Raw genomic sequence first — 8,079 nt, 5'->3', positions numbered from 1 at the left:
TCATCCAATGCATGAGGTTTAACGCGAAGGGGTTTTGTTACGTGGACTCATGAATCCGTTTGCAGAGGAAGGAAAAGTAAACCACAAAAGCAAAATTTAACTGATTCTCCTCCCGGGCTGTGACAACCAGCTAAGACACATGCTACTCTGAGCTGGACTTGCACACATCCATTTCTTTTCTCCTCCATAAGAGACTGCAACTTTGCATCTTGCAATTGCAGAGGTTCAGTGTTTCCTACATGATGAGATCGTTGCTGTTTTTTTAAATTTCTTTAATTAAGCGCGCACGCACACGCACACACACGAGACAAAATGATGGAAGACAGGACAAAAAATTCCATCTGTTCCTTAATTACCAGCCTGAAGCAGGATGGTTGTCACTGACACCTTGTCCAGGCCGGTTCTCACAGGGGGGTCCCACGCGAGGCTACATCCTAATGAGGCCTGTGATTTCAGAGTCTCCACCCAGGAGGCGGCAAGCCCGTCTCTTCAGCTACACAAATAAAGATATTTTACACATGAGTTGGGCTTATCTCAAACTCCCCCCACCAGAGAATTAGGGTAAAGGCCTTGGCCCCCGCTCCCCAGGGGGCTGGCCTTGACATCTGAGTCGCAGGGACGCTGTTCCAAGCCAGCATTAAAATGCTTCCCGTCACCCCCGCCAGCCTCAGCCCCTGCTCCAAACCCTCCCAGCCGGGGCAACACAAGAAAAGCCCCTGGTCGCGGTTTAACTGTCTCGGGTTTTCCTCAGTTCTCTCCCACTGACCTGGTTACGACAGCCCCAGAGCGGGCAGGGCACACCCCTGTGCTGTCCCTTCTTTCGTCCTAGAAAGTATGCACGATACCCCGCTCACGTCTAAGCTGACAGAAGCTGCTTGTGAGGAAGGGACCGGGGCTGGGGTGGAGGGACAGTGGCCGTGCATCACATACCCTCCTGTCCCGGTTGCCTTTTATTCCCACGTGCACATAGCCCTTTCCCATTAAAAAATTTAGTTACAACTATTTTTTTAAAAAGATGGGTAGGGGATTGAAAGTACATACCTGTGCTGGTTGCCTCTGTCATCCCTGAGCAAGGAAACTGCCCCATGTGGACCATGTCCACTCAGACGGACCTTGTTTCAATCATATCAAGAAATCTAGGAAGAGGCCGCAGTAAGGAAATGCAGGCATTTTCAGACCACCTAACGGCTGGTCAGAAAGATGGAGCCCCACGTGGCCCAGCTGTGAGAGGTCCCCTCGCCAGCTGCCAGCAGGCGTGTTGCGGCCTCTGCTCTCCATTCTCTGTGTGCAAGGAGATAAGATGCCTCTTCATAGTTTCAGTTCATCGTAAGGACATGGTTTTTGCCCTCCAGGGACCCGCTGGCACCGTGTGAGTGGAAATAGTGCAGGTGCCCAACGTAAGGAATTGGGGTGGGCAAGAGAGGAAGATGGAGAGAGATGGCTCCAGGTCTGGAAGACAGCTGAGAGAAAGTGGCAGCAAAAAGGTGCTCTGGTCTGGATGAAGGAGGTGTGGACAGCTGTGCTGTGGTTGAAGACATCTCACTGCAGGTTCCAGGCAGCAGGAGAGAATGCACACTCACAGCCCATCCGGCTGCTCCAAAGTTAGGAGCTGGGGCACAGTCCTGTGGGTTTCAGCAGCAAAGCAGTGCTGGAGCCGAGATGCTGCCAGCCACCTCGCAGGCCTCGGCTTAAAGCTCAGGAGCTGGCGGAGGAAGGCCTGAGGCAGGCTTCCCAAAGGCCGGCTGAAGGCTACTTGTGCCACCCCCACTTCCTCTGAACAAAACCAGCCTCTCATTCATGCAGACGGGGCACTTAGTCCAAGCCCTTTCGGTTCCAGCAGAGGCTGCAGTGCTCCGTGGCCCTCGGGGCACCAAGGTGGGCACCTCTAATGGAAGCACTGAAAGGTGCATCAGTGCCTGCACCCGAGCTGCACCCCTGCACGGCCCCTCGCTGCTCACATCAGCATCGGCCACTGCGGCCAGTTGGTCTTTGCATCCTCTCCATCCTGAGACCCACCCCTCACCCAACACCGGCAGAGTGAGTTCTGCACCTCGCACTATGTTGGACTCTGTCATCCATCGCCCCCATTTTACGGGGGTGGGGACTGAGGTTAAAGGAACAGGATCATACCACTAGGAAATAGCAAAGCTGAGCTGAGCACCCTGGGCTTCTGACCCTCAATCCAGTTCCCCTGCCTCTACATGACTAGGGGATCCCACAAAGGATGCTCAGAAGGATGAGAGTTTTAGACACAGATTTAAACCCGTGTCTGCCCTGCTAAACTGCACCTGCTCTGGTGGGGTCAGTTACCACTGGGTTTAGCACCCTTCACGTAATAGGAAACCTGTCAAATACTGGCTGAAACAACCGGATTTTTTGCTTGTTTTAATGTTAAGGAAGTCTGGAGTTAAGTAGGGAAGGGCTTGTGGTACCATCAATGTGCCACAGCTCTGTTTTTTTGCCCCACCATCCTCACCATGTGACTTCCATCCTTGAGGTTGCCTCATGTCCTAAGATGGCTGCTGAGTTCCAGTCATTCTCTATGTGTTCCAGGCAGGAAGTAAGAGGAAAGGTTACCTGACAGTGGAGTAAATCCTCCGTGAATAAAAACCTTTTCTGTAAGCCCTACCTAATGACTTTGCTTCTATCTCATTGTCCATTCCTCTGCATCAAGACTGGGAAACAAAGTTTTGTTAACACACTCCTGCCGCAAATAAAATTGAGGTTTGGTTAGTAAGGAAGGGGAGGATAGATATGGGTGGTTGGCTGCCACAGAGCTACCCTCGGTAACGAGCTAACTCGTGATAAGCTGAGAGTGAAACCACCTCCAGTGACCCAGCGAGGAGAGCAAATAATTCATAGGACATCTGTGTCTCACTACTGAGATTATAAGGTACTTCATCACATCCTGAATATAAACTTTTAGCAATATCCCCAACATCACCTAGAAATGAAGCCAGACTAATTTTAAAATGAGAAAATGGCACAGGCAGGTAGCATTCTCTGTAGCTTTTCTTTCTTTAGCAACCCGTGTTAAAGCTCTGACAAGGTACAATCTGAAATCTACAGTCCCTGCGCCTCCTTGCTATTCAAACTCTGGTCCCCAAGGACCAACATCATCAGGGAGCATATTAGAAATGCAGAACCCCAGGCCCCACCCCCGAGCTACTAAATCAGAATCCGAATTTTAACAGGGGCCCTAGGGGATTGCCATGTACGTAAGCTTTACAAATGGAAGACTTAAAGCGCCTGCAGTGGGCCTCTGATCTCCTAGAACACTTCTCAGGAAGCATCCTAAGATGCTGAGACTGTAAGTCACAGTGTCGCCTCTTTGAAGACAGCACACATTATACCCGTTATCGCTGTGACTCAGTAACACCTAATGTTTACTGAGTGCTTACCACGCGCCAGGCACTGACACGAGGGTACTGTGTGTCCTGCTGCATTTAACACTCCTAACAGTCCTGTAAGGTGGCTACCATCACTATCATGGTACACAGGAGGACACTGTGCCAAGGTGCCCAGCCAGCAAGCGCCTCAGGGGTGTTAAGGCTCAGAGGACAGATAAGGGCAGTGTTTCAGGATGAGGGAGAAGCTTGGCGTGGTGAAGCACGCTCTAGACAGGGATGGGAGCCAGGAGGCCTGCGTTCTAAAGGCTTCTCAGCTACCAGTGGGTGACCTGGTATAACCCCCGTCACCACCCAGAACCTCGCTTTTCTTTTCTGAGTACTGGGGAGGGGAGTGTCGACCATGTGACTGGCACGCTTTCCTCCAGCGGACGCTCAAGTCCAGGTGTGCCTCCCTTCTGATCCTGAAGTCAGTCAGCCTTGGCAGCTGCCGACCCCGACTTTATCCAGATTCACCCGACTGCCACCGGGTCTGGCCAGAGCCCAACTCAGTCTACAGACGCAGATGTTGGACACGCCAGGGGACGCATACATCTTTCCAAGCTATCAGAGGCGAATACACACAGCTGCTCCAGCCGCCCCCTGCCCGCCCCCAGCCTTCTCACTGGACTCAGGTGCAGGGGAAGGAGCCGGGCAAAGCCCACTTCCCGTCAACTTCCAGAATTAGACCTGATGGGAAATGTTCCCAAGGAAACACCTGGCCATGCCAGACGTTGCCAGTGGGGCATTCCCACTCTGCCCACCTCATCTCAAAGCGCCGGCCATACCACCCTCAGACCGGCTGGCAGAAACCAGAAATAAGCAGCGAAGGGAGACCACTCAGATGCAGTTCACGGTGGAGGGCGCCTGGTACCCCTCCTGGCTCCTGTGCAGGGCATGTCCAGTCACCAGGTTTGTCAAATGGAGTGGGAGCTTCTGAGAGTGTCTCCCCGTTCACAGTGGCCCCTGTACAGTGTCCCTTGCTCACCGGCCCTGCGCTGGCGTGGACACAGGGAGGCTCCTGGGGAACATGAGTCTGTCTCCATGGGGATGGATGATCGATCCACAGGCAGCACCAGACCCAGGATGGACCACAGGCCCTTTCCCGTGGATTTAGGAAACGGGGCCAAGAGACTGTCTCCAGAGGCTGGACCTGTACCAGATAATCTTAGGACCTCAGGGTAAGGCATCTTCCACCAGAGCAACCCGGACAGCAGAGAGAGAAACAGCAGACACACAGAGCAGGTCAAAGATAAAGGGGGCCAGAGTCTCTTTAGTCCTGTCCCAGATTCTAGCCCTACCCCCAGTGGCTTCTGAACCTCACCCCCTGTATCCTGTGATCAAGTCTCCTTGAGCAAGCCAGCTCCAGAACAATTCTGTTACTTGTCACCAGAGGAGTCAGGCATTCATGTATTCACCTAATAATCAGGGAGAGCCCAGGCAGGCTGAGATGTCCTTGGCGCCGAGGGAAAAGAAAAGAATAAGACATGATCTATACCCTCGAGGGGCTCACAGGCTAGTGTTCGATATAAACAGGTCATTCTAAACCAATGTATTAAACGTGGTAAAAAAGACAGAGTACCATGGAAGGAAACAAGAAGCCAAGGGGCAGAGAGTCGGGAGGGCTTCCTGGAGGAGGGGATGCTTGAGCTGGATCATAGAGATAGGAGGATGTAGCCCTGCAGTGGGGAGACAGTGTTCCTGACAGTGTTCCTGACCAAGATGATACCAGCATGCCCAAAGAGGGGTGGGGGACAGCACGGTTTCAGGGAGAAAACACATATGAGGAACTATACTAGGTAAAGCAGACATGTGCAAAAGGGACCAAGACACAGCCTAGACGCAAGAAACCTGCTTTTTAGAGGGAAAGCACATGGAGTTTAATTAAAGTTCGAGACCACCAAACCAAAGACTCCTGAACCATTATGCATGAAACATTACAGAAGCTCAGAAGCAGGAGAAGGCACGTGCGTGCAGCTTGGAAATTAACAAGGGGCAGTTTCAGATAGGCCTTGAAGCCCAGGGCAGATTCAAACAGAGGCAGAGCCTGGCCACAGACTTGCAAACCACGCTATTCGAAATGTTCAACATTCCTCAGAGCTCTGTACTTTTTTTTTTTTTTTTTTTTTTTTTTTTTGCGGTACATGGGCCTCTCACTGCTGTGGCCTCTCCCGTTGCGGAGCACAGGCTCCGGACGCGCAGGCTCAGCGGCCATGGCTCACGGGCCCAGCCGCTCCGCGCATGTGGGATCTTCCCAGACCAGGGCACGAACCCGTGTCCCCCTGCATCGGCAGGCGGACTCTCAACCACTGCGCCACCAGGGAAGCCCTGTACTTCTTAAAGTGCTTTCACATTAAGCTCACCTGATGCTCACAGCAAGTTGAGGAGTAAGCAATTCCAGTACCTTCCTGAAGGCGATGGGGAAACTGAGCGATCTTGGGTCACAGAACTAACGAGTCAGCGCAGAGGCTCAGACCCTCCCCAGCACCCACCCCTTCCAAGGTTCTTTGTCACTCTTGCATGAATAAGAGAAGGGGACAAAGATCCACGCATTGCAGAGTAACTCTAACTTTCCTCCAGAGCTTCTGGGCAAGCCCAGGTCACCTCCACCCTTGTGTGGCAGCTCAGGAGTGAGAGGTCCTCTTAAAGACTGAGAAAACAAAATACATACCTGTTTAATATCTGTCTTCCCTGAATGATTACAAGCTCCAACAGGACAAATACAACTTAGCAATTAAACTCAGTACCTGGGCTATTAATGGGAGTGTATTCAAATCTATTTCATGATTGAATGAGAATGAAGACGAGAACAAGTGAACCAGAGTGGAAAGGGGAGAGAGGAGGTGGGGACGCAGGCCCGCCGGGGCATGGACACAGCCTTCTGACAGAAGCAAATCATCCAAAGCTCTTCTCACTGCCACCCTCACAAGCCTTCGGGGGGCGGGGGGGGGGGCAGGGAAGAGATGCCAATATTTCCAACAGGTACCCGGTTGCTACTTGGTAAAACTCTAGGGAAAGAAGGGTGACGGGAGACGAGCAGAAAGAGACCAAACAGGAGGGTCAGAGGTTAGCGTGAGCTCCAGCAGGCCCGAGCACCCCTGTATGAGTTCCTGGTAAACGACCAAGTAATCCCTAGGCTTTAGGTGTGATGCTGAGGTCTGAACCCCGATCGCCTGCTGTGCTATTCTGCTGGGGGTTCTGCTCGGTCGGGACAAGCTTCTTGAAGGATTTTCTCCTTGTCCTCCGATCACGTTCTCCAACCCCCCTCCGGGTGGTGGCCCTATAGTGAGACCAGCCCCGAGTGAGGAACTGTCACCTCACCTAGCAAGGAACCGCCCACTCACTTTTTAACCTCCATAGGGCAAGGCTGGCAGACCAAAAAGGAAAGGGAGTGACTGGTGAGGAAGGCAGGGAGGGGCCGGCACCCCAGCCTGCCCTACAGGCCTCTGGGAAAGTTCCTCCCCCCTGTGTTCACATCGCCCTCTTCCTCCACCCACCCCTCCCCGGCCTCTTCAATCTGGCCTCCTGCCAGGAGTCAGGAGCAGTTTCACTTGGCACAGATTCTAAAAGAGAAACAGCTCTTTGTTCCATCCACCAGAGGAAAAGGTCCCCAACTCCTGCTACAAAGACACCTTTTCACCTGTCAAGGCAAAGAAAAGCGGCCTCTAGGCCTTCCAAACCCAGAACACCCAGCTGAAGACAAAAGCTGCTTCTCCTCTGGGACCACTGGAGGATGCAAAAGGCAGAGGCAGAGGCCCTGCCAGCCATCCACACCCCTAACCCCTCCCAGAGGCTGCCTCAGGCTGAAGGACGCCGCAGCGCTGCTCACAGAGGCTGTCACTTAGGCAGGAGATTGGACATAGTCCTGGGCCCACGTGCTCTATTTTTACCCTCCCCATCCTCAGAGACTTCACTCCACATTCTGCACTTTCAGGGAGGAAAACTAAAGCCCCAGTCACAGTGGGGAGCTGACGACTACAGGGCCCAGAGTGATGCTGTAGCAATTCAAGACGAGGCCGGCTTGTCTCACACCCAGAACAAGAGAGGATGGAGGCCTTTAGAGCTCTTTCCACACATCACGGATTTGAGGGTTGCCCAGTTTTCAGGCAAACTTTCTATTAACAACAACAACAACAAAAAGCACTTCATTCTAATGAACCCTGACCTCATTTCCTGAAGTGGCCTCAGACACACACACACACACACACACAAGCCTGCGTATGTACAATCTGTCAGTTTAATTTGTCATCAGGCAAAAGCCACACACACCCACCCCAACCTTCCCTGCCCTCAGATCTAGAGCTTCTCTCATCTATGTTTAAGGCGACGCTGTAAGAAGGAAGAACTAGAAACTCAACTTAGTAACGTTAAATCCCAGTTTTCCAAGGCAGGGGGAGAACCCCACATATTAGCCACCACAGTTTTGGCCACAACCGAAACCCTGGGTTTCTGCAGTATCCGGACAAAATGTCTCGAATAAAGGGAACGTGGGGCTATTTTCATCAGGAGCCGTGCTTCTCACAGCAGGCAGTGAGCAGAAACATCTTCAAAATACTGCACTCAGTAAAATAAAATTTTGATACTGAAATGGAATTGGATCCTCACCTACTCTGTGTCCCTAGAGTGGGCCTTAAATTCTGCCCAGATGGAGCCCTTCCGTTGTCTAAGGAAAACGCATGATAATCAGATTGAC

This window comes from Phocoena sinus, chromosome 11, assembly GCF_008692025.1.
Source record: "Phocoena sinus isolate mPhoSin1 chromosome 11, mPhoSin1.pri, whole genome shotgun sequence".
Taxonomy (NCBI): domain Eukaryota; kingdom Metazoa; phylum Chordata; class Mammalia; order Artiodactyla; family Phocoenidae; genus Phocoena; species Phocoena sinus.
This window is presented reverse-complemented; position numbering follows the sequence as displayed.